This window comes from Phyllostomus hastatus, unplaced genomic scaffold, assembly GCF_019186645.2.
Source record: "Phyllostomus hastatus isolate PE091 unplaced genomic scaffold, TTU_PhHast_1.1 phas_contig_40, whole genome shotgun sequence".
NCBI lineage: Eukaryota > Metazoa > Chordata > Mammalia > Chiroptera > Phyllostomidae > Phyllostomus > Phyllostomus hastatus.
In genome coordinates, this window is record NW_025333872.1 from 57,850,740 (window position 1) to 57,878,737 (window position 27,998).

At 42.4% G+C, this 27,998-nt stretch overlaps 1 pseudogene; it reads left to right on the forward strand.

Moving 5' to 3' along the window:
* The first annotated feature begins 2 nt into the window (after window positions 1–2).
* Window positions 3–27,998, forward strand: LOC123821839 (annotated as a pseudogene).

The following is a 27,998-nucleotide window of genomic DNA, read 5'->3' on the forward strand; positions in this document are numbered from 1 at the left end:
TGATGGGTGTGAAGGAAAGGCCGCTGTCAGTCATAGTGAAAGTGGCCCGATGGAGATGCACCAGATGGCAGTGGGTGAGGCTAGGAGGGGAGCGAATGGAGACGGTGAGTACGGATGACATCTTATAGGGGGATGGACCTTGAAGAGGAAGACAGATATGAGGTGGAACCTGGGAAGGGTGTGAGGTTATAAAATGAGAGAAACATGAGCATTATTCAGTGTCACCTGGGAAATATCTGGTTGAGAGGAATTGGATACCCAAGGGGAAGGGATACCTCAGAGGTGGGGATCCAAAGCACAGGAAGGGAATGGCCTGGGAGAATGGGAGGGGAATCGTCCAGCACAGTGCAGAAGGAAGTGGGAGAGGAGGGCTATGAGTGCTCTGGGCGTGTGTGTGTGAGTGGAGAGGTGGGGTGGGGGGGGTGGGGCTTCTGCTGAGACTGAGGGAGGCTGGGCCTAGGGGAGGGGTGGGGAGTGAATTCAGAGGCTTAGAAAGAATGGAGAGGTTTGAAGTTATGAGAATTATTATTAGAATGATTCTCAGAAAGCAACAGATCCTCAATCATCTAAGAAAAGTAAAGTTATGATTGCAATACTCACATTGTTTACAAGTATTAGTTTCCTAGGGCCACCATAACAATGCACTACAAAATGGGTGGCTCACAACAACTGAGAGAGAAATTTATTCTCTCACCATCCTGGAGGCTACAAGTCCAAAATCAAGGTGTCAGCAGGATTGTGCTCTCTGTGAAGGCTTCCAGAGAGAATCCCTCTTTGCCTCTTCTAGCTTCTGGTAGTTGCCAGCCATCCTGGATGTCCCTTGGCACTCCATGGCTTGTAGATGCATCACTACAACCTCTGCCTCTCTCTTCATGTGGCCTCCCCCGCTATGTATCTGTCTCCAAATTTTCATCCTTTTATAAGAACCTCAGTCATTGGATTAGGGCGCATCCCAATCCAGTGTGGCCTCATCCTAACTTGTGTACATCTGCAAAGACTCTTTCCAAATAAGGCAGCATTCACAGGTTTCAGGTAGACATGCATTTTCAAGGGACACTATTCAACCCAGTGTATTACAAAGGCATGAGGCTATATTAATGCACTTAGAAGTGTTTAAAAGATTAAAACAAAATATCTTAGCAACTAACATATATAGATCTCAAGTGCCTCCTGTGCACAGTGTCACATACTCCCTACTACTGCTGTCATGTCTCTACCACCCCCGTGTCAGATGAGGAAACAGAGGCTAAGGGTAGCTGAGTGACTTGTCCAAGGTGAGATCCTGGCAGAGCCAGGACCTGAATGCGGGCATCATGACCTCAGAGGCCACCTTTAACCCTCAGTTGGCTCTATTGTCTTTTTCCAGGTCATCCTGAGTTGGTCAGGAAAATTTAATCAGCTAGTTACCTAGCTCAGAAACTACCCTTTCCTGCCAACATTATTTGCTCACATCTTTTTCTCTACATACAGCTCCTCATACATTCAGCATGTCTACAGTTCTGTGCATGGGAGAATAAGCCTTCCGCTTGTCATTTCAGCTGGTAACACACAGCCCTCCCTCCTCTGGTAACTTCCAGGCGTGGCTTTGTTTCCCTAGGTCCACAGCACCCAGTTCATGGAGTTCTCAGAACTCCCCCGGGACCAGTATGGGGTGCATGTCATGTGTGATGAAGCCTTGAAGCAGTGACCTGAAGGAGCTGGGGACAGACTGCTGCTTGTGGCCAGCCATTACATTGAGAAAGGAAAGGTCAGAAGTCAGATTTTTAAAAGTCAACCAACTAAAACAAAAAAATACCAAGGGCTTGGTTTAACACCTCCCATCTCAAAATATAAATGTGTATCCAGTGGTTCCTGAGAATTCAGTAAGTACAGACACCCCACCCAACACACACCCGCATTAGAAATGATACAGCTCTATCTCCAGCCTAAGCGCCCTGTTTGTTGGAGACTGACGATGCTCTCAGGGCTTGGTTATAATTTTTACTGTGGTTTAGACTGTACAGGCTCCCCAGTGGCATTTGTGCAACACCCACTGAATGCAGAGAGTGTCACACAGGGCCCTGAGGGAAGCAAAGTAAGCAAGGGAAATCAACGATTTTTTTTTCTAAGTGACAAAAAAGTGATTGACCTTGGGAAAGGGCAGTTAGAAGCAGAGACACCCCTGGGTTCCTAACAGAAAACCACCAGGTGCAAGATCTGGCTAGGAAAATGCAAGACAAGCCCCAGAGGGAGAAATTCTTACTCTGGGTAATCAAATAACCCACAATCTGTATTCACTCTTCCCTCTGGCACGACTCGAATTTATCCAATTTTAGAAATAGGTGAGGTAAGAATATTTATTTTGAAATCATATGACAGCATTAGCATTACATTAGGAAAGAATTTAGGGTTTCTAGGTATCTCATAACACCTGAAGGGAAATATAGCAAGGGTTTATGCTGTTTTGTAATGTATTAGACTATAATAAAGGACAATCCATAGTCATATTGTTATAAAATTCCGCTTGAAGAATGTTTGACAGCTACCCTTTCAGATCCTGGACAGAATTCATTTAATACTGGACTGAACTCATTGTCCTGCCTCTGCCGCAGGCCGTCTGGGACCTGCCTCACGGGAGACCGCGAGGGCACCCAGCATCCCCGGCACTGAACCTCCGCTCTTAGCTTTTATCCTTAGTGGTTCTCCTTACAGTAATGCAGCGTTCTTGTTGACTGAGAATAACTTATAATACAATGCAAATACTTCCAGCTGCTAAGAATTTAATTTGCTCGAAACACGTAGCAGTCGTTTACCCACGTGAGCACCTCTCAGCGGAGCTGGTAGGAGTGTAGCCATTCACTGCGGAAGGACTTCGCAGCTGCTGCCAGAGGAGGTCCCGGTCAAAGCCTTTCTCTTCTGCTCAGCATCCCTCGCTCACTCGGTAATCATTGACCTCCGCCTTCAGCCCCTGGAAAGTTCTTACCTGTTAATGTTTCATTCTGAAATAGAATGCTTAAACATTTAAAGCAATAATAATATTGATAGTGAAAACTAACATTAATATAGTGGGAAAATGTTTGAGCTGAATGATGACAATGATTACGTTTATTTACTTAGATTAGTGATTACCATGGTTAAAGACTACCTTCAAAACATCTCTGAAAGCGTTTGATTTGTCTAGCATCAATTGAAATAGCAGGTTAAACTGGGTTTGTTTTTAAACCACCTGGTTTTAGAGAAGGAAAAATGTATGCTTTGCCTTTAAATTATAGGTTTAAGAACATTTTAGTAAAGCTTTTATGTTGAGTGAACTTGGTTATATTTCTGAAATTGGTTTTTAAAACTTAAATTATAAAGTAAAAACAAAAACCCTAGTTGACTTAATAGTCAACAAGTATGAGCTTAGGGCTTTGTCTTTGCTGATGGCTGTGTAGCTGATTTAGGATTCCCATTGCAGATTCCATGTTTTCATTCCTGAGAAGGAGCAGCCGAAGGTGCATTTCTAAGAGGAACAGCTTCGTGGAGAGAGGCCTGGCTCTGGTTGTTGCCAGCACTTCTCTTCCGGGTCACAGAGAGAGCAGCAAGCCAAGCACTGGCCAGGACTGGAGCTGGGCCCGTGTGGGCGTGGACATATTTGCTGTGCTGTGTGACCTGTGGACTTGGGAAGCAGCTCTTCTAGAAAACAAGCACCAGGTATTCTTCTTGCCTAGAAAACAAAATTCAGCTAAACATTCTTGTGAAACTCAATATTTTAAAAAAATTCAGTAGCTCGTTTAGGGCAGCTCCCTTTTAAGTGAGAATGAAAGATGACTCCATCCACATTCCTTGCCCCCTTGGAATAACCCTCAGCCTACTAAACAGACAAACTGACTGACCTCACTGTGGCCTTGCGGAGTGTGTGCCACATGTCGGTGGCGGAGAGCAGCTGGGCAGGGAGTGCTTGGTGCAACAAGTTACCAAGGTAGATTTAAAGCAATAAAACAGTGAGTTACTAAAACATCATCCTGTTGTTAATGGTTCATATCCCAGCAATAAATGAAAAACTACTCTTCATTTGTGTCCTTAGCGTGGAGTATGGCTCTTCTGATAATCACTGACTGCTGGGAGTTTATTCATCAAACATTAAGTGTCCACTCTGTACCAGGTACTATTCCAGGCATTGGGAACACACAGATATATAAGAGAATATCTTTAAGGAATTTCTAGCCTATAAACATTGATCCGATCTCTCAACAAAACTTATAACCCGGGGGCACGTGCAAGAGCCATAGGGACCCCAGTGTGGGGAGGGATTGGCCCCATGGGGGCTGTCGGAGTAAAGGAAATGTTCGCCAGTCTTCCCAGAGGAATAGGTATTTATTCTTGTTACTAAAAGATGAGTAAGATCTCATCTGTCAGAGGAAGAAAGATTCGTAAGCAAAGGAAACAGCATTAGCAACATCAGGAGGCATAAAATGGGGATGGTGAGTTTGGAGAATGTCAGGAAGACTGCTCTGGCTCAGATGTGAAGGCATGCTGGGAAACAAGGTGGACGTGTGGTTTGTGCGCAGCCTGTGAAGGGCCTGGAGCCCTTGCTACATTTAGAAGGTATCTTATAAGCAAAGGGCAGCCATTGGTGAGTTTCAGTAAGGGGGAAGAGACCTGATTCTAGCTTTGTTTTCATATCACAGCTGGGTGGGTGTCAGCGTGGAGAATGGATTGGAATAGAAAGCTCCTGGAGAAAAGTGCAGTTATTAGTAAACAGGTACCCAAAGAGTTGGGAGGGGCCCGCTCCAAAGATGTAATCGTGGGGATGGGAAGGAACAGCAGGCCTGAGAGCACTGTGCAGAGGTGGAAATGGCAGGCTTGAAGACTGGAGCGTGTGAGTACAGGTGAAATTAAAATGACTTCCTCAGGGTCGGGGAGGAGGCTCTCAACTGAAACAGAAAGCAGGAGGAGGGGCACTTGAGAGGGACGTAGCAGAGTCTCGGAGGGAAGGCATGCGAGGGACTTTTCTAAAAGCCCAGGTGTGAATGTTTTGTGAGTGCTATAATTTTGAAACTCAGGAGCAGGTATGAGCTGAGGTATGAATGTGAAAATTGAACCACAGTAATGAGTCAAAATGACTCAGAAAAGCCACAGATGTCTGAAATGGGTCCCGGGGTAATGCTTACTTTTAAGGGTAAGATCATGGGACAAGAATCCATGAGAGGAACAAGGAGTAGCCGAAGAGATGGGAGAAAAAGGAAGGAATGGTGTTCTGAAAGCCAGTGGAAAGGAGTGTGTTTTACCTAGGAGAGGATGGGTGCTAGTGTAGGATGCAGTGAACATCCAGAAGGACGACCCCTAAAAGAGGTTTCAGCCGTCGGGCGGTCATGGCCAGCGTTGCAGGGCTCTTCCAAGGGTCCCGGGGATGGATGCCGGGTGACAGTGCCCTGTGATGTGGTCAGAAGATGGGGAAATGGCTGTATTTTCTTCGCATTGTTTTTCTCGTAGAATACATGGTTTACCATTTCATCTACTCTCTGGTCCGTTACTCGTGGAGATGTAGGTGACCCAGTTTTTAAAAGAAACTGGCTGGGCTTAAAGGGTGCAAGTCCCAGGCTTTGAAAGCTGGTCTTCTTTTTGAAGATAACTGGTCTCTGCAGAGTTTGCACGTATCTGCCGGTCAGAACTGTAAGGGCAGCTGAGTAAATGAGACAGTTGGACTCATGGTGTAGTAAATGGAAAGGCTGCGTTAATTGTAAGACAGAACCCTCAAACTTGACAAGTTTATTGGTCCAGACACGAGTTCTGAAGAGGCCCCTTTTCTGTACTCTCTCTCCCCACTTTGCTTCTCAGGGCTTCTAAGGCCTCCTGTGGAGGCTCCAGGCGGACCCAATGGCAGAGAAGGACAGAAGGGCAGAGTGGACAGAACAACAAACCACTGTCCTCACACTCCAACTTCAAGTTCAGTCTGTGCTAAGCTACTAGCCACTAGTTTCTTCTATGGGACATGAAATTATTTCAACATAAAACAATCATTGCAAATACCTCCTTCCTTTCTACCCTGAGAACAAGTTCCCCATGGAAACATAGATGTGCCAAAACTGTAAAACGTGGCCTTCTAAATCAGAAATTCTGTTGAAAGAGCCTATTTTTAATGGATAAACCACATTTTTATCTAGAATGGAGCTGATTTCCCCCAGCACTGGTTCTGCTGCCAAGTTTCCTCAGCTGCGTTTGATTGTTGAATATATTGGAATTACTAGCTTATTAAGAATTGCTCAAGCACATTGGATTGTCTTAAATCCTTAAAGTAACTATATTATGTATAAATGCTCATAAAATTAGAGCTGGCACGAATTTAGGTAATTAAGGGACTCTGAGAGAAGCCAGTCATCAGCTGTACCCACTCCTGAGTGACACTTGCACCAACAGCTAGTTCTCCCTGCAGCCACCAGAGGACACATTTTCAGCTGAATTAATGTTTGGAGCATTTAAAAAAAAATTCTGTTGACAGGTTGCATCTAGCATTGATTTTCTATTTTGCATTTTCATTTGACCTGAAATAGTATCTTTAAAAATGTCTTAAATCCTAGAAATAAAAAAAAACAAGTTTAAGCTAAGAATAATATAAACAAAGTAAGTTTGGAGAGCATTCTGTCCACTTTTCTATTTTCTCTAATATTCTAGGCCTGCCATCGGTTGCGCCACGTATTGTTTTGCCTGGGAGTTGGCCCTTGACACACACACACACGTGACGTTTGACAGGCGAGGAAGACTTCTTAGACAAATACCCGCCTGGAGTTTGAATGGAAATGGGCCGTTTAGCAAACAGATAATAAATAGAACCTGTGAGGTGGAAAGATCACGGCCCTACCCCTGTGGGGAAAGAATTTATAATAAAATCATGCAAGGCTCCATCTGAGAGCTTCCCAAGAGTAAAGCCAAAGCTTGAAGAGGCCTTATCAATTTAAAAAGAGAGCCACATTTTCCTTCTTAATAACTAGGGTTGCCAGGTAACATACGACAATATTTGGGACATATTTAGACTAAAAAAAGGATTCGTTGTATATCAGAAATTGAAATTTCACTCAATGACCTGTGTCTTTATTCACTAAATCTGCCAGTCCTATCAACAACAAAAGTGAGCATGGCTGTTGAGCACTAGCCCCTGCAACCTGCTGTTACTGGATCTGAGTCACTAGCAAGAACCCTCCCAGACTTCTCCTGACAAATAACCAAACAATAGGGCTCTTTGTGCAGAAACAGGTCAAGGCAATACAAATGCAACAAACTAACTCCTGGGATTGCCCTGGCCCAGCAAAATGATTCAAGTTAGTCCAGTATGATTAGGGGCATAATTGTTTCTTTCCTAATTCCCCCTAGGCTGTATTGACTCCCAACTAGTCACTTCTTTGTTTCTGCTTTATCTTCTGCTGTTTGATAATTGAATGTTATTCTAGAGTAGAACTCTGTGGACAGAACAAGGTAATTTAGGTCACCCTTCAAGGCAAGGGGATCTCCACCTTCCTTCATTTCACATCTCAAGATATGGAGCGTCTAACCTGGGGAGCACATCCTGTGTCCTGAACTTTTAGCCTCCTTCCGTTGACCCAAAGTCCCTTAGACCATTTCCCAAAGGAGATCCTGAAAAACCCAGAAGCTAAATACAGTGCCCCAGGCCCTCCCTCCTTGAGCTTTTAGCATTGAAACCCTCAGTTATGGATGTCTATTAATAAGGCCTGGGTTCCTCCGCTGCTATTAATTCCCAAGTGTTCACCTTCCCCGGGAGCCTCAGAAGCCATGATTGGCAAGAAGGAGACAGTCCTGATTTTCCTGCCCATGGTTCCTTTATCCCCTTGCCCTCTATGCAGTTGCCTCCTATACTCAAGAAGTGCTTACACTTTCTCGATTCTTTGTGTTTTGCATTCTTAGCTATTACACACAATGAGAGGGGTTCACCCCCTGTTAGAAAATTTTTTAGTTTTTTTACAAACAGGGCTGACTTTCTGACCTCAAACTGCCAGGTAGACTAACTCCCAAGAAAGCAAAACATACCCTTTCTCTAATGTATCTCAAGGTGTGCTAGGATGTTGGCTTGGTAGAAACTGCAACCTCAACAACTCACACCTTGCTGTCCATTAAGTGCATACATACACCGGGAAAGCCAGGTGATATGGCTGCCATAGGAGCTGAGGCCTCTCAGAAGAGTGAAACCTCCATGAGAAGAGCTGGTCAAAGAAGACTGGTTCAGAAGGGACAACATGAGCTGAAACCCCATGGGAGGAAGTGTTGGATTGGCTTAGCAGAGGGAAGGAATGTGTTCCATTGTAAAACCAGTAGGAATGAAAGTTCAGAAGCTTCTAGTCAGAGCCAGTTTATCCATCAGGCAATATAGACTGAGAGTCTAGGATCTAATTGCTTTTAGGGACCACTGAAAATGTTTGAGATCTGATGAAAAAAGAAAAAAAAACATGCATTACTCCAAAGAAAAGAAAATACAAAATAGATGTCAATAAATGCTTAACTTCATGTCTATAAAATGTAAAAACTTTGTTAACTGAGCACTTATAAATTTCTCACTACATCTGAAAACAATTTATGGATTTCCTCACTTCATAAGAATCCCCAGCTATGTACTGCCCAGAAACCATAGGCAATCATTAATGAAATGTATTGCCCAAGGCCAAATAATTTGAAAAGCAAAATAATACATATCATTTAACATTTTTACAGAAAAAATGTTAGATTGGGATGTAAGTACATTTTATTTTTTATCTTTTTATTAAATTTACTGAGGTGACACTGGTCAAAAAATTATACAAGTTTCAGGTGCACGATTCACAACACAGTATCTGTGCACTGTAGTGTGTGCTCACCACCCCCAGTCAAGTCTCCTCCCATCACCATTTATCCCCCTACAACCACCTCCCACTTCTCCCAAACCTCCTTTCCCTCTGGCAGTCACCACATTGTTGTCTGTGTCTATGAGGTTTATTTTCTTTTGTGCTTAATCCCTTCACCTTTTTCACCCAGTCCCGCAACCCTCCTCCCCTCTGACAGCTGTCGTCTGTTCTCTCTATCTATGAGTCTGTTTCTATTTTGTTAGTTAGTTTATTTTGTTCATTAGATCCCACATATAAAATCATATGAAATCATATGATACTTGTCTTCCTCTGACTGGTTTATGTCACTTAGCATAATACTGTCCAAGTCCAGCCATGCTATCGCAAGATTTCCTTCTTTTTGTGGCCGAGTAGTATTCCATTGTGTAAATGTACCACAGCTTTTGAATCCACTCATCTACTGATGAGCACTTGGGTTGTTTCCATAGTTTGGCTATTGTAAATAATGCTGCAATGAACATAGGGGAATCTCTGGGTCATAAGGCAGTTCCATCTTTAATTATTGTAGGTATCTCCATACTGCTTTCCACAGTGGCTGCACCAGTCTGCATTCCCACCAAAAGTGCACAAGGGTTCCCTTTTCTCCACATCCTCACCACCAACACTTGTTTGTTGATTTATTGATGATAGCCATTCTAACAGTTGGAGGTGATATCTCATTGTGGTTTTAGTTTGCATTTCTCTGATGATTAGTGACATTGAGCATCTTTTCATATGTCTGTATGTCCTCTTTGGAAAAGTGTCTATTAAGATCCTTTGCCCATTTTTCAATTGGATTGTTTGATTTTTTGGTGTTGAGTTTTATAAGTTCTTTATAAATTTTGGATATTCACCTTTTATCAGGTATATTGGCAAATATGTTCTCGCATTCAGTAGGTTGTCTTTTCATCTTGTTGCTGGTTTTCTTTGCTGTGCAAACACTTTTTAGTTGATATAGTCCTATTTGTTTATTTTTTTCTTTTGTTTCCCTTGCCCAAGGAGCTATATCAGAAAAAATATTGCTACAAGCAATGTCTGAAACTTTACTGCCTATGTTTTCTTCCAGGATTTTTATGGTCTTTAATCTAACACTTAAGTCTTTTTATTATATTTTATTGATTATGCTGCTATAGTTGTCCTGACTTATCCCCTGTTGTCCCCCTCCACCTAATGACCTCTACTCCCTCAGGCAATGCCCCTACCATTGTTCATGTCCATGAGTCATGAGTATAAATTCTTTGGCTACTCCATTTCCTATACTGTACTTGACATCCCCATAGCTATTCTGTAATTACTTATTTGTGCTTCTCAATCCCCACACCTCTTCACCCATCTTCCCCCTCACCAGCCCCCCAATCTGGCAAACTTCCAGTAACTGACTTCCTTTCTCTTGGTTTTAGAGTCTCTCTTTCTCTTTAACCTTTGGCCTTTTAATAATGATGTGTCTTGGAGTGGGCCTCTGCATGCATCATATTTGAGATTATCTGTGTTTCCTAGACTTGCATGTCTATTTCCTTCACCAAATTAAGGAAGTTTTCTTTCACTATTTTTTCAGATAGATTTACAATTTATTGCTCTCTCTCTTCTCCTGGCACCCCTATGCCACGAATGTTGGATTGCTTAAAGTTGTCCCAGAAGCTGTTTATACTATCCTTATTTTGGGGGGGGGGATCCTTTTTTCTTCTTGTTCTGTGCAGTTGTTTTTTGTTTCCTTATGTTCCAAATCATCAATTTGTTTCTCAGCTTCATTCATTCTACTGTTGTTTCCCTGTGCATTGTTGTTTATTTTAATTAGTGTATACTTTGTTTCTGATTAGGTCTTTTTCATGCTGCTTAGGACCTCAATAAGTTTCTTGAACATTCTTATAAACAGTGAAGGATCAGCTGTGCAGGGGCAGTGGTGATGGTACTCCAACGTGGTCTGTAACTGTCTGCTGGGTATGCTGGCCCTGGGGTTTCCTGGGGGTACAGGCCAAGGTCAGCCCCCACCTACAACATTTAAGTCTTTAATCCATTTTGAGTTTATTCTGGTGTATGATGTAAAAAGGTGGTCTAGTTTTATTTTTTACACACATCTGTCCAGTTTTCCCAAAACCATTTATTGAAGGGATTATCTTCACCCCATTGAATGTTTTTGCCTCTTCTGTCAAATATTAATTGACTATAAAGTTGTGGACTTATTTCTGGACTCTCTATTCTGTTCAATTGACCTATGTGTCTGTTTTTATGCCAGTACCAAACTGTTTTGATTACTATGGCCTTGTACAATAGTATAGTTTGACATCAGGTAGCATGATTTCTCCAACTTTGTTCTTTCTCGAGACTTCCGTGGCTATTTGAGGTCCTTTGTGGTTCCATATAAATTTTTGGAATATTTGTGCCAGGTCTGTGAAATATGCCATTGGTATCTTGGTAGGAATTGTATAGAATCTATAGATTGCTTTTGGTAGTATACACAGTTTAATGATGTTAATTCTCCCAATCCATGGACACAGTACATGCTTCTACTTATTTCTATCTTTTTCAATTTTATTTCTTCAGTGTCATAGAATTTTCCAAGTACAGGTCCTTTATATCCTTGGTTAAATTTATTTCTAGGTATTTTTTTGAAGAAGTAGTAAATGGGATTGTTTTCTTAGTTTCCCTTTCTGAGAGTTCATATTGGTGTATAAAAATGCAACTGATACTAGATATTTATTTGGTATCCAGCTATTTCACTGAATTCATTTATCAGTTGTAGTCATTATTTTGGTGGAATGTTTAGGGTTCTCTATACACAGTATCGTATCATCTGCAAATAATGAGTTTTACTTCTTCCTTTCCAATTTGGATGCCTTCTATTTCTTCTTCTTGTCTGATTGCTGTGGCTAGGATTTCCAGTACTATATTGAATAAGAGATGAAAGTGGACATTCCTGTCTTGTTCCCAACCTGAAGAGAAACACTAGTAGTTTTTGCCCATTGAAGATGATGTTGGCTGTGGGTTTGTCATATATGACCTTTACTATGTTGAGGTATGTTCCCTCTATTCCCACTTTACTGAGAGTTTGTGTCATAAATGGGTGCTGGATTTTATCAATGCTTTTTTTTGCCTCTATTGATGTGATCATGGGGTTTTTATCCTTCATTTTGTTTTTGTGGTGTATCACATTTATTGATTTGCAGATATTGCACCAACCTTGCATCCCCAGAATAAATCCCACTCATCATGGCTTCTGATCTTTTTAATGTATTGCTGGATCCAGTTTGCTAAGCCTTTCTGAGAATTTTAGCATCTATGTTCATCAAGGATATTGACCTATAATCTCCTTTCTTTATCTGGTTTTGGAATTAGGAGAATGTGAGTACATTTTAATGTGTTTGATATAATGTGGGACAGGATCTCCAAAAGTAAGAGTGTCTAAGGCCAATGAGGGTTTTAAAACAACTCTAAAACAGTAATTACATTATTCAGAACTACTTACTTACCTTGCCCTTAGGTTCCTATTTGGGATTCCAGTCCAGTGATCTCTGAAAAGCTTATTCTGGTTAGTACCATGACTAACTACACACAAATAAAATTTATACACAGAACAAAAATTCCTTAAGCTCATAGACAAATGTAAAAACTAAGTAAAGAGCACCTCTCTCTGAATTCCCACACTAAGAATGATTAGTGTGTAAAAGCTTTCTTTGGTTTTTAGAAAAGGCTTGTGAACATCACAAGAAAAGGAGCTTCCATAATGCTTTTGAGAGTTCTCTACCCCAGACCCTTCATGGTGGAGTCCAGTCTGGAATAAATACCTTTGTATTTGGGGGGACCTTCACTCTCAGCCTTCCATTCTACCATGCCCCCCATCATTCCTGCATAGGTGAAATGTGGGTAGACTATTAAAGAGAAGGGATGAGAAATGGGACTGAGGGGAGGGGCCACCTGCTTACATTTGGTGATGGAGTACAAGGGAGTGGGGAATGGGGCTGTGGAGAAAGGTGTAGAAGGTAAATATATTTAATGAAGTGATTGTGAATGCACTGTGATTGGAGCTTATGATGATTAGGTGTGATGTTATTCATTATATAACTCCCTTTTATCTGGGGAGAGCAGGGAAAAAGGAGACAGAGTGTTCTTTCCCTTGCCCTCCCTAAGTCTGTCTGCAAGTTTAATGATTGCTCTGCATTGCATTGATGCTGAAGCTGCTAGCACCAGGCCTGTACCTGGAGGTTCAGCACTGTCTGTCTTCTGCCTGTACCCAGGGTCTTTCCAAGGCATGGAGTGGGTGGTGCCTCACCTCTTTGCTGGGCCCTAGGACTGCCTCAGTAGAGAGCAGGAGCAATAAAGTGGCATTGGTTTGGTGAAGATAGTATAAAGTATATAAAACAAAATGGAGTCACTCATGTCAACCAAGATGGCTGCCAGTCAGTCATGACACTTTGGTTCAAGAGAGAAACTACCTAAATCACACTAGACACATATGGCAAGGAGACACACCTGAGATATCTGCACACATGACCAGAAAAGCTGTGTCTGCAGAGCAGGACCACCCACAGATGGGCTCCTGGGGAAACTCCACCCTTGGTATCAGGGGTGCCAAGACATCTATCAAGAGATCCAGAAGGGTGGAGTATACCACTTTCAAGATATAACTGTAGCAGGCTTCAGACAACTTCTAGACAGCTGAGCTCACTCCACATACCAGAGTGCCACTCCATGCTACACTGGTCTCAGATGCTCTGCTCTGCTGGACTGAGGACTTCATCTGCTCTGCTGCCTACCTGAATCTGGAGATCCTTCCTTGCAAGATGCTGACAACTCCCTTGACTACTGTGCTGTCTCCTAGACTTGTAGACTGAGACTCTGGGACTTGGGTTCTTTATTACCCATTGATTGCTGTGTGTGTATGTGTTATACTTCTCTTAGAGTGTTAGAGTGTGAGTAATATATTCATGTGTGGTGATGTTCTACTTTGAGTGAACCTGCATTTACTAAAAGCTGAGTGAATAGCATAGTTACCTCTTGTGACTCTTGTCTATTCCTTGGTGCCGGGTTGCTCTTGCCCAGCCAAGCAGTTGCCCAGCTGACTTATGAAAAAGACTATATCACAAACATATGCTCACAACAGCCTCCGCTGTTCCCTATCAACCTTGTTTGCAGCTTCTTGACTCCTACTTTGAAGCCTACCAGCACATGTTGTACCCTGAGGAGTGGTTTGCCTCAGCACAAGTGCTCACTGATACCATGCACAGGTGCCCAAGGTTTGACCTCAGCCACCCTTACTTCAGTAAGACCTACCAAGATGAATGCATCTGCCTGAGGCTTCACCTGCAGTTAGTGAGGAGCATCCTCAATGAGCACGTAAGTACAGTTGGCTTTTAAAATAGTGCATGTGAGAAGGTGGAGAATGTGACCAGAACTGAAGACCGTGTTTTCTTTTCATTGTGGGCCCAGAATCTGTGTTTTCTAGGGCAACATGTACCACATGCTTATTTGTAAGCTCATTTGCATTGTTGAATTCCAAGCATAACCACAGTCTTAGAGAGCCGTTTTTAACCCTAACTGCATATAATGGTCCACAACAAATGGATTATAGAGTTTATTGGTAATGGAGGAAGTACTAACCATACCCCTTTATACAACATTGATGTATACAATTATGTTTATTATTTTTAATGTTGTGACTATTTATTTTTAGGACACTAAAGGGAACAAACATGGTGTCTGTCCTCTGGGGGGAAAGCTAGTGGCAGGAAGTAACAGGCGATAAAGATTGTTCCTGTACATTTATCTCCCTTAGGCCTAGGTGGAATTGTTTCCTTGTAGTCAATTATTTGACAAAAAAATTTTCTTGTGCTTCCTAAGACTCAGTGAAGTTGGCTGCCTTTGCTTTTCTTGGCTGACCCTTGGCTCAGACTGAGAGACCAGCATGTTCTCATATGGGAGGATCCTCAAAATTATGTCTGCCTGAAAATGGGTCAAACAATGAAGAGATGCAAAGGGCTGATGTTTTTCTCATGCCAAGGCTCATAACTCACATCCATGGGAAAGTTTAACTCTTCTAATTTTAACCTTTATGCTACATTTCTAGATAGAATGTCAGCAGGAGTATGTCCTGAGGCTTTGGCAAGAAGGCCAGCCAGAGGATAGAAATAATTTTGGACTCCCCCTAACATAATTTGCAAACAACTTAATTCCATCAACAATAGCTGGTAAGCTGGTGTTGTCTTTAGATATTTGACATTTAATCTTCTAGATAAGTTAAGAATATGACATTAAATCCAAATACTATTCTATAAAGCACCTCTCAAGTATTTTGGAAGATGAGAGGACTAGAAATAAAAGCCACCGAAGGGGGATTCCCTTGCATCCTCAATATCGTTTGCTTTGTAAGTAGTAAGCAATAGAAGGTCGACTTTAAACTCATGCCACTGAGTGCTGAATCTTTACATCCTGAGAAGACCTAAAACAAGCAGTGGCACTTGAAATGCCATCAGAGAAAGTAATCAGAGCTTCCACATAGCTGACGTGTATGAAACTTGGATGTGCTTAAAGCTTTCTCAAAAAGAAATTTCTTTTTTTCTGGCAAATGCCACCAAACAGGTTCCTACTGATGCCCCACCCCTTGAAGGAATACATTCAATTTCCTGAGACCACTCAGAGGGGTTACATATTTTGTCACCCCCCTGGCATGTAGTATGACCTCTCCCTGCTTTCCCTGACAGCGTTTGAGGGTGGAGGAAGAACAGAGAAGTGGGTGACCAGCCCTAGGTTGTCTGTGTGGTTCAAGATTGCAGTTTCTCTGTTGCGTTCAGATGGGTGGAAACATTGTCCAATGCCTTTCACATCCAACAAGTGTTTGTCGAGCACTTATATGTACTGGGCAGGACGCTAGGCGTGTGCTGTTCACACACATGTGAATGACAGAAGCATGGTCCTATGCTCCTGTGAAGTATACAGTGTTCCACAGGACAGACAGACTTTCAGTGGGAAACTGCCACAGTGGTTATGGTGTCATCTTGGGGACCAAGTGGGTGCCATGAGACTTCATAGCTGTCTCTGGAGAAGAGCCCTTGGAGCCTCAGGCACAGGACTGCATTTCCTCCGCAGACATTTCTCTGGACTGATTTCTTCACCAGCCCTGAGAAAAGTCTGCGGAGGAAATGCAGTCCTGTGGAAGTGCAGTCTTATTACCAGTCCTCAAGGCAATAAGCTTGAGACACCAGCTGTGTATGTGCAACTTGCTGTGGCAAGAATCTACTGTTTAGAAAATGAGTTTTTTGGCAGAATATGCTAGGCCTATATGGATGCTAAGTCCTGTCAGCAGAGTCTCAAGAGCAAATGTTATTTGCTGGTTGAGATTCTTTGCACGCCCAAGGATTCCTTGTATTTTTTAAGAACTAGGAGTAGGGAATTCTATTTGCATAGGTTTAAGAAGTATTCTATTGTTTAGTTCCACGCAGGCATAGAAAGGACCTTGGCTTCTGCTGTGTCCTCCATTTGCAAAGGAATACCCACAGAGAGCGTTTGGTCATCTCTGCCTCACTCATAAAATACCACATCCTTACGGCAAACACAAATGATTCTGTGTTTGTCACCCCCTTGGTGCATGGTGTGGTCTCTCCCCCCTTTCCCTTACAGCCTTTGTATACAGGATTTAAAAGTTGTTTTTGTCCATTAATGTTTTGGAGGGGGGAGTGGATAAAGATTTTGGGGAAATGGTGAAAATAGAAACTAACCATGGAAACTATTTGTTTAATATTTAGTCACTTTTAAGTTGCTACATTTCCAAATATTTGACTATATATTGATTACTGGCATGTTGACTGGTTTGCTAGATACAGTCAAAGAATCTTACTCTTATTGTACTTTTAGAATAAACTCCTATATCTCCCCATTTTAAAAGGGTTCACATAAAAGCAAACAGCATGTTGCGCTCTATCTGATGCATTCCCTGGATGGCCTCTGAGGACGTTCCTGGTTTTTAAAAAGTAATGTCCTGGTTTAAAGGAGCTGTTTTATTGGTCTTTACAATTTTTAACTTCAAATATCTTTGGAGACAGATTAAATTCTTCATTGTGTAAAATTGTCACTAGTTGCTCCCCTTTTTAAGCCCAGCTTTGAAAAATATGTATTTGCTGGGGTTCTACCCTTCCCTGGGCCTGGCCTCCCTGATCCCCGGGGCCCTCAAGCACCTCTTCCAGGAGGCCCACCACACCTACAGGCCTCGCTGAAGATACGCGTGCTGCAGCTGGCGCTGGATGTGTGGCCCGCCTGGGCCAAGCCCGAGTCCTAGGGCAGCGCACAGATCCAGGAAGACGTAGGTTTGCAGAAGGGGGGAGGTGGGTCCTTGGCAAAGAGAATGTTTCCTCCCAGATGTTCCTACTTAGCTTTGTTTTTCTGTTTGGCTCTATTCCTCCCCTGTTTGGCCAGAAACAGACCATAGTCCTAGGCCTTGCCAACATTTTTATGTGATTTTTTTTTCATTTTTGTTCAAAGTTTCTGGTTTATGCAGATGCTGCTACAATGAAAGTTGAAAGGGAGATGTATATAGGTATGTGGAAAATGTTTTCTGGTTGATTATTCATATTTTACCAATATACATTTATGAATAGAAGTTATATATTTTCTTTCCACTAAGACCCTTTCTAAAGCTCCCTCCTTTTGTCCTGAGCTGAGAGCTGGTGGAGAAGAGAGAGGACCAGATGTGGGGTCAGGAACCTGGACTCAAGTTCGGCCCTGCCATTGACTTCTGTGTGACCGTGAGCCGGTCCCAGCCTCTCTGAGCCTCACTTTCCTATTTGGTAACATTGTGTTTGTGTATTTGAAGGGGAGTGGTGGTGAGTGAGACCGATGATCTCTAAAGACCCTTCCAGCTCTAACAATCCATTGTTCAAACTGTGGCCTGATGATGTGCATGGTGTTTCAGTTGGATCTTAATTCTTTTATTTAAAACCGTTGAGCCTGGGTTTCCAGTGTGACCGTACTCTGCGTGGGTGTTTGCTGTAAATAAAGGAATTTTCAAGGGCTCAGCTGCTAAAAATATGTTTCACGTGTCTGGCTCGGCTTCCTATCCCCTCCTGCCCAAACTAACATTTTACTATCAATTAACTTTAAGTTGGTCAAAATAATAAAATACAGAATTTTAGCAAAGGAGGAAAGCAAAACAAATTATCCTAAATATGACCACTCATATGCATTCATGATCATTTTTCTGAATTCAAGTATTCATTTGCATGTTTTACATAGTTATACACTTCATGCAATGCCATCTCTGGTTTTCCTCAGTTAACGTTACATTGTGTATTTTTCTATATTACTAACTAGTCTTTATGCTCGCTTGTATAACTGCATCGTTCTCTTAAGTGATGATCATAACTTCTCCAACCATTTCCCTGTCAATAGGCATTCAAGTACATTTCTAATTGTTCATTATTATTAAAAATGCTTTAAGGTACATCTCCATGCTTACAGATTTTTCCATATTTTGAATCAATTCCTTTTGATAAATTCTTGGAAGTGAAACTGCTGAAACAAAATTTAAGTCTTTGGACAACATGTTGGCAGACGGCTTGTCAAGAGTTGTGCCGGTTGGGGTGGCGAACACACATTACAATATACAGATGATGTGTTATAGAAACTTATATAACTTTATTAACAAGTGTCACTTCAATAAATTCAATACAAATTTTTAAAAAGGATTTCTGCCAAGGTATGATGCCACCAGTTATGTTGAAGAGTGCCAGTCCTGTTGCACCACAGTCTCAGGGGTCAGCGTAGATCGTCTGTGCCAATATTCTCATATACAGAGAAGGTGGAGCTGTAAGTTCCTATTCTCTTGCTATTTGCTGAAATTAAATATTCTTCTAAATGTCTTGTTACGAACTGTATTAGTTGCGTGAATTTTCTGTTCTTTCCCTTTGTTTATTTATCTTTTGGAATCCTAATGTTGTTCTTACCCACATACATGAGTTCTTCCTAAATAAAGAATTTAATCCCCTGGCTGGCATAGCTCAGTGGATTGAGCGCGGGCTGGGAACCAAAGTGTCCCAGGTTCGATTCCCAGCCAGGGTACATTCCTGGGTTGCAGGCCAGAACCCCCAGCATCCGCACATTGATGTTTCTCTCTCTCTCTCTTTCTCTCTCTCTCCCCCTTCTCTCTCTAAAAATAAATAAGTAAAATCTTTTAAAAAAAAAGAAGAATTTAATCCTTTCATCATATTTTCTGCAAATATTTCTCCCAAATTGTTTTTTTAATTGTTAACAGAAACTTATTTTTATATAGTAAAATCTGTTGATCTTATCCTTTGTGATTTCTTCTATATTCCTAAATCCAGAAAGTAAATATTCCTCTAGATGTTTAATATTTCTTATTTTATTCTAATGTCTTGAAATTTTCATTTCATTTAAAAAGTATTTAACCCCTTTAGTATCCCACCTGGAATGTGCATGTGTGTGTGTGTGTGTGTGTGTGTGTTGTGAGGTAGGGCTCACAACTGAATTTTCCCCAAAATTACCAGTCATGTATCCTTATAATTTACTGAGGATTCTTTTCACTTTGTATTGCAGTACCAGATATTTAAAATGTATTTTAAATTATTTTATAAATCATAGTAAATATCTGAGATACCTATCTAGGCTCCCATTGATACCACACAGTTTCAACAATTATTATTTTTGAATTGTGTTCAAATTCAGATCTAGAATTGATAAATATGTAAATTAAACTTTTGTATTAGGCCAGAAAAGTGGGCACATATTATCTTCAGAAGACATGTAGGAATTAGTTTAATAAATTTCTTTGGAGAGTATAAGGGAACTAATTGGTAATGGAGAAAATACATTAAAGATTAAATTAATAAAAATAAATTTCTTTATCACTTCAGAAGACTTCAAGAGCATAGAAACTGCATCCTTGCGTAGACCAGGTTTTTTGCATACAGATAGATAAGGGACTCCGTGTGTGCTTAGGGAGCCCAACCCTCCTTAGGGAGGCAGAGCAGGGGGTTGCTGGGACTGGTATATTACAGGGCAGCAATGACGTCAGAGCAGAGGAGCCGACTGTGACAGGGGGGCACTGAAGAAGGGTGTGGCTGCTTCGCCAGTGGTTCAGGGCTGGTTCTGTAAAGCAGTTTAGTTCTTATAAATCCACTGAACTCAGAATTAGGAAACCTAAATGTACCCTTGTGTTGCTGTGTGACACTTAGGAAGTTCCGGCATTGCTTCAGAGCCCTCCCCAGTCAAAGGGAACTAACAGTGTCTGCAGTGCCCACTTTATGGTGTATTGTGAAAGTAAATGAGTTAAGGGACACAAAAATACTTGGAGTTTGTGAAAATGCAAGTAGAGGGGCTTATAAGAAATTGTTATTATTATTAGCCACTAAAATACTTGATAAATATCAGGGACTTCTATTTCTGTTTAGTTAGATTGTCTTTGTTGTTTTTATTCTTTATTTTCCCTTAAAACATTATAATAATGATTGCAACAAATACTATGTACCAGGCATTTTTGCAGCTATTAACTCACTTAACCCTCTTAATGACATTACTCGGTAATTATTAGTGCTTATTATCTGCTGTTATTATCCTTCCTTTACAGACGAGACTAAGAGATGGTGAAGTTGAATAAATTGCCCCAAGTCTCACAGGCTGCAAGTGACAGAATCAGGATTTGAGGCCAGAAAATCTGCATCCAGAGTCCGTGCCACTAACAGTATTTTTCTTAATATATGATATTTCTTTTTCTATATTTTAAAAAGGACTTTGTTTTCTTCTGGCTGTTTTCAGCTAAAGTGATGAGAGACCCCTTTCTGGTGGGGGTGAGAGGCCTGCTTGCGCTCTGGTCTGCAGCAGCTGAAAGACAGAACCAGAGCCAGGATTCTCACATGCTGCTCCTGGAGACGTTTTCCAAACTTCTGGAACTCGTGACCCTCCGCTGCCGGCTGACAGAGATGAGTCTGGCGAGTGTACGCTTAGCTCGGTCAGTAGGGGACTGCCGGTCTGCTTGCCTATAAGCCTGGCCTCCTGTGTGCCCCCAGAACAGCTGGAGTAAACCTTCTAAATCACTGAAACAGTCCCCTGGCCCCCTTGCTTGCTCCTTCTCTCACCCAGGCCTCCCAGGTGCCTCTCTGACCACTTAGCTAGGCTAGAGCCTAGCACCTGGCCCTCCTCTCCATTCAGCACGTTGCCTTGTAAGGAGAGGCTTAATATTGGTTTATGGTTTTCCTCCAGTGGAAGCTCCCTGAATGCAAAATCCCCGTGCATGTTGTTTTCCACAGTATTCTGTCACCTGGGGTCAGGTGTGACCAGCACCCAGCCCTCAGTGAAGATTGATTGGCTTTTTCTCTTGAATGTAGTGAGGTTGAAAAGCAGCAGAGCAGAAGCAGCAGCAGGCGTAGACAAAGGCAAGGCTGAGGCAGTGACAGCATTCAGGCCTGCAGAGGTGCGGGAGGCTCAGCAGGTAGGGGGAGGGAAAGAGTAATGAGTGAAGTTTTAGGTATGAGTGTGAGGTGATAGTACGACATCCGAGTGGACATGTTCCACAAGAAGGAAAAATGAGACTGGAGGGTTTGTCGCCAACCTCTGTGAGTTCTAGTGCGGTCTGATCCCCGTGAGAGGCCCCGTAGCACGAAGGGTCCAGTCATCCACCACCGGCCATTTTCGAGGGCCTTTTGCAGCCTCGGTCTGTACTGGGAACTTTACGTGCATTAGTTCTTTTAATTCTCAGAATATCCTTATGAGGTAGCTGGCAAACATTTCACCAGTAAGGAAGTAGGGGCTCAGAAAAGTTAAATAATATGCCTAAGATTGCAAAACTAGAAAGTACAGTAAAAAAAAATACAAATTTAAACCATGAGTCAGTTTGTTAACCTCTATAACCTCCCTCTACTACCTCCCCATAATTTCTCATCCTTGGTCTTTGGGAGCTCACAATATACTAGTAACCCCAATACAGTTCGATACGATACTTTAGCCTATGAACAGTGTGCTGCAGGAGCACAGAAATGGAGTATTTATTTCCTTCTTTTTAAGTGGATCAGGGAAGGCTTTCTAGAAGAGGGACTGCTATGGGCTGAATTGTATCCCCCTCAAACTTGAAATATTTAAGTCCTAACCCCCAGTACCACAGCATGTGAGTTGGTTTGGAGATAGCGTCTTTACAGGAGTAATCAAGTTAAAATGAAGTTATTTAGGTGGCTCTATTTCAGCATGGCATGACTAGTGTGTCCTTATGAGAAGAGGAGAGTTGGACACAGACAGACAGAGAGGGAAGACAGTGTGAAGACCCAGGAGAAGACAGCCAGCTATAAGCCAAGGAGAGAGGCCTGGAAGAGACCCTCCCTCACGGCTCTCAGGAGGAACCAACCCTGCTGACACCTTGATCTCAGACTTCTGGCCTTCAGGACTGTGAGACCGGTTTCCGTTGTGAAAGCCACCCAGTTTATGGTACTTTGTGACAGCAGCCTAGCAAATATATATTATAGGTGCCATTTGAACTCAGCCTTAAAGCACCAATTTCTCAGGAGGGGTTAGAATGGGGGTGAAAGAGGAGGAGGAGGAGGTGGAGGTGCTCTAGACACATAAGTCTGAATTGCCAGAGGGACACCTGAACGGGGCCTCACTGCAAGCTGCGGAAACTCCGGAGTAGAGCTCCGAGTTGAGGCAGGACAGAAGTGGGGGTCACAGATTCTTACACTGGAGAGGATTGTTCCTGCATGCGGTTGGAAGGCAGATGCCCCCAGGAAAGGATGGAGAAGATGGGAAGAGGACTGGGTTTGGGACCTCGGGAACACCAGGATTTGAAAACAAAGAGAAGGAAAAGCCAGTGAAGACAGAGGGCGCGGTCACAAGGCAGGAGCACGGACAGCCTGGGTCCAGGAGAACGAAGATGTTCCCTAAGGCGGGGACAGAGGCCAGCCGTGAAGAGTTGCAAGAGAAGATGGTGAACCTTGTACTGAGGGCAATGCTGGTGACCTGGTGAGGGCTCTGGGACAGAAGCCAGCCTGCAGGAAATGAGAGCTGAGAAAGTGCCCAAGCACATCTCCTCCTACTTCACTACTATTTTCAGCTGTCAGAGCAGAGGGCAGATACCAGACCTTTGTGACTCATGCACTTCCTACCCCACTCGGCTTACCTTGTTTTGCCTTTTGCTTTTGTGCTTATTCTGATGTTTTGGTTTTCTTACCACTTACTTTCCTTTTAGGGGAAATAATAGCAAATGTCGTTGGCTCTTTTCCCCCCTCTTTCAGTCTCTATAAGGAAATGGCATGGGAGGTAGGTTTTGAAGAGTTCCATTTGTATCTGAGGCCTGTTAGCTTTGAATTTGCATCCCACAAGGACAAGGTGAATGATCCACCTTCTATCTTGACCACCTCTCTGCTGGAGGAGAGTGATCGCGTTGACAGGGGAGCCTTAAGAGGGTCAATGTAAAAGTAATGTAATGGTAGAATGAATGACCAGTGAAAGATCGTTTCTACCCCCACTGGACACACAAATGCAAGTGTATTTCTAAATTCATTCCCTTATGTTCTACCTGCCATAATACTACTTCTTTTTTCTTTTCTTTCTTTCTTTTTTAACAAGAGGGGAAAATAAGATCTCAGTTATAGAGAATAATTGAATTTAAAAACATCAGGTAACTAAGAAATGGGAGAATCAGATCAGAGAGTTCAAATGAGAGGGAATCATGGGCTCAGTCAACTCCTCGCATGGATTGTGTGCCCCTGGGTAGAAAGGGGCTGAAGGTTCATCTCATGGGGCAAGAACCATAGATCGGAAGTCCAGGTCCCTTCTCTCACTTTCCCTGGGACCAGGAAGAAGTCAGTCAAGTGTTTTGAGCACCGTTTCCTCAAAACTCTAACACAATGTACAAATCTAACACGTATGGCAAAGTCTTGGTCAGGTTCTTTAGTTGATCTGTGACAGAAGCTGACTCAAACCACTGAAACCTTTTTCATGGCCTACAAGTTCAGCCTATTGGCAGAAAGAAAGCACTCTTAGCAGGAATAGATCATGAATCTATCCAATCAGGGGAAGGAATCTTTTTCTCCTCACAGGGTCAGCCATTGATATGTGCTTGGAAGAAACTTCTGTCTTTTTCTTTCCTTCCCTTGTAGTCTGCTTTCCCCTAAGGGGGACCCAGCTCTACATTTGGAGATTTCTATTCCTGGCCCCACCTACCCCAGGGAAGGCAAAGAGGACTCCAAAAGGGAGAGTCACCTTTGTTTTGCTCATGTGGATCACTGCTCAAAATATAATTTGGATATGTTAATACGTTAAAGGACTCACCTTTCCCAGAGAGAGCATGGGTTAGAATGCAGGGGTTAGGATAATGCATACAGTATCCCAGAATTTCTCAATCTTGGCACTTTTGAAACTGGGGGCTGGGTGACTCTTTCTTGTAGGGGCTTTGTATCAGGGGCTGTTTAGCATCACCCCTGACCACTACCTACCAGGTGCTAGTAGGACCCCTTCTTCCCATTCGTGACAATCAAAAATGTCTCCAGACATTGCCAAATGTCCCCTGCAGGCAAAATGTTCCCCCGCTCTATCCTATCACGATAGCTAAACCAAAAAGAGGATTTGTTGTGAGGGCACAGAGATACTTCACAGAAGCTGAAGGCAGGCAGCACAGTCGGGCCTCAGTCAAGGCTGAGTCTCCACCCTAGAGCCCAGCTATTCTCTGTGTCTCCAACAGCCTCCTTCTGGAGCTGGTGTTTTTCACTGCTATAAAATCGGACATGTGTTTTGTTCAGTGGGAATCAACAAAATAGCAAAAATTGCCCAAGTGCTCTGTGTCCTGGCCAGGCAAGGAATGGTCCTCCCAGGGATGACCCAGCGGTCCTGTAGGATCTGGAGAGCCTTCTGAATTACTAGAGGAAGGTTTATGCATCCAAGGAATTTGTGTCTTAAGTCTGCATTTATTTTGTGTATGTTAATTTCTTAAAGTTGCCACTTTGGAGTTCCACTGTAACAACAACGTATATCAAACATACACATAGTGACTTACATTTTAAAAAGCACATTCATGCTAATTATTCCAATTAATATTTGTCATAACCATGTATAAGTGATATCCCATTTACAGATGAAGAAACCAAAATTCATGGATTTAATTACTCAGCAAAGTCTCATAGTTATGGACAAAGGACAATGCCCCAAGGCAGACATGTTGGTTACAGAGAATATTTAGATGACAGTGAGGACAACACGAGAGAGTTAAAACTGGACAACTTTTAATGAGTGGACAGAGAAGTCTGAGTCAGTGAAGGGCCTGAGTTTACACAAGGTTGCAGAGAGGAAGAAACTTTCCTATATCTACCCTTCTAGGTTCTTTCAGCTGGTCTAATAATAAAATAGAAATGAGACAGATGAATAAGACAAAATGACCAAATTTAATTATACATGTATATATGGGAACCCCCACACATGGGAGGTTTGAAGTGGGAGGGGGGGAGGAAAAATGGCCCTGGCCAGTGTGGCTCAGTTGGTTGGAGCGTCACCCCATAAACTCAGAAGCAGCAAGTTTGATTCCCAGTCAGGCACATGCTTAAATCATGGGTTCCATCCCCCATCTGGGTGCATACAAGAGGCAACTTATTGAGGTTTCTCCCTCACATCGATGTTTCTCTCTCACAGTGATGTTTCTCTCTCTTTTTCTCCTTCCCTTCCCCTCTAAGCATGTCCTCAGGTGAGGATTTAAAAAAAAAAAAAAGGAAAAATGTGGTAATAACTCTCTGAGCTAAGGAATTGGGTAAGGCCCCTGGGGCTTCAGAGAGGAGGAAGATCATTTGCAGGATAACAAGTGCAGATGCACAGCGATTGGAAGTTTGCGCTGTCCTACACATAAGTCATAAAAAGTTATTTCTGGTGATAACTCCTTTTACAGAAAGGCCCTTAATTTAAATTCTTTCAGAAAAAGGTAAACATTTCTCATAAGCCCGCAGGCTCTCAATTGCCTTCAGCACAAAGCAATCCACATGCCAAAGTATGGAGGACTCTTCTGAACTCCTTCAAGGACAAGAAGGCAAGAGGAAAAACAGGAGAAAACAGTGGAATGGCGGTCAAGAGACAAGAAGCTCAAACGCTCCAGGGTAGTTGTTCACCACAGCCAAACTACAGGGAGATCCAGTCCAATAAGGATTGAAAAGACCCCAGAGCCCTTCAGTCTTTGGGTGGAAATACCAAGTCTTGCACAGCCTGCACTTGCTGTTACTACTGATGTCCCAGAGCTGATCACAGGCCGCTCTGTCCCGTCATAATGCGGGAGGCAGGAGACAGTCAGGAAGGAGGAAACTCCGGAAGTGCCCCAGGGCTAAGATAAAGGACATCCTTACAAGACAAAGACCCTCTAAGACTGGTTGTTACTGCTTTCTGGAAAAGGGCTGAATCATGGCAACTCATGAAGGTACCTGTGCAGAAGATGCTACATGACCCTGCTTCATTATAATAGCATCATTACAAATTAACATTGTGCGACCTCCTCCTCCAGTGGCCAGTCAAGAAAAATCATGGGAAACCACATTCACAGTAGCTTTGAAATGCAACTACTTGTACACGTGCAATAAAAGCCCGCCAAAAACTAGCCAGGAAGGTTCTGCCCTATAAGAATAGAATCCTTCCATCCACGAGGTCAATCTCTGCTCAGAGTTGGCCCTCTTCCATGTTCTGTGGAGTGTACTATCGCTTAATAAATCTGCTCTCTCTATTTATGGTATAAGCTCCATGTGTTTGGTTCAATTCTTTGTCCGAGATCACCAAGAACCTGGTTACCTGTGCCCACCTGTGGCCTGGGCAGCTCTGGACTAATGGCGTGGCACACCGAAACCAGGTCATGTTGCTTCTTACAGATGTTTTCCTTCTACTCTTGTCTTGGCCATCTGAGGTGGATGATAACCAAGCTGGAAAATTTAGTTTTTATACAAAGGAAACCATCCTTAAAGTAAAGTATTTTAATTCTTTTTCTTTTTAAACTAAATTGTATTTAAAAATACAATTGTATTTAAAAATACAATTTGTATTAACTAAACTAAACTAAATTGTATTTAAAAATACAATTTAAAAATACAATTTGCTCCTAAACAATAAAACAAAGAAACAAGCAAAATATAGTCAAAGACACTGAAATAGAGGACAGGCTGACAGTGACCAGAGGGGAAAGAAGAGGGAATTTCAGGGGAGAATGGGAAGGGTTTATAGGAACAACTATAAAGGACACATGGACAAAACTAGGGGGGTGGTAATGGGAGGGAAGTGGGGAGGGATGGGTGGGTGGGCTGGAATGAGAGTAAAAGGCAGAAAACTGTACTTGAACAATGATTAAAATAAAATAAATTAAATAAATTAAAAGATACACTCTAAAAAATACAATTTGCTCATGTATTTCTTTAAAATCATAATGTTTAATTTATATATGATTGGCTCTCACATATAAGAAAGCTTCCATCTTCATAAGTAATGATAATGACCTTGCCTTTTTTGATGTGCACATTGGCCTGGTTTGAACTACAGAGACTGTAACATCTGTTGCAATAACTTCTGTTCGATGTTGAAAAGAAGCACTTGTAGTGAACCGTCTTTGTATCAAGCTTTTAAAGTATACACTTGTTATTGAAGTTTTTATCTGACCTTTTTAAACCTGATGCTGTTTTTTCCCTGCCACCCAGATTTCTTTGTTTCCGTGTGTGTGTGTGTGTGTGTGTGTGTGTGTGTGTGTGTGTGTTAAACATAAATCTAATTTTGGCAGTTTTACAAGAGCCTGCCCCTGAGCATATGTTTGCTAGTTCATCAGAGCCTGCTCATCCTTTTCTGACATTTGGGGAAACTTGATGGTGTCCAGCTACAGAGCAAGTCGAGCTTGGGGGCTGCTTTTATGGATGAAATGTTGCTCAGGGAGAGAGAGATCCAGGCTTGTGACTGAGGAGCAAGGATCTCAGCTCATCCTGCAGTCTGATTTATGTAGATACATGCTGAATAAGTGGTGACCTCATCCCTCAACTTTACTTTTTTCTGTATGAGAGAAATTCCTAATACCTTTCATATTTTCTTGTTGTAGCTCTTGTTCCACTCAGTGGAAAATATGCAAGTAACCCTTGCATGTCAAGCTCTTCAGAAAAATGCTTTGATGGTGGCTGCCCAGCATGCCTTCTTCTATCATACTCCCCGAGGGGCTGCCCTGCTGGTGGCGAGGTCAGCCTGTAA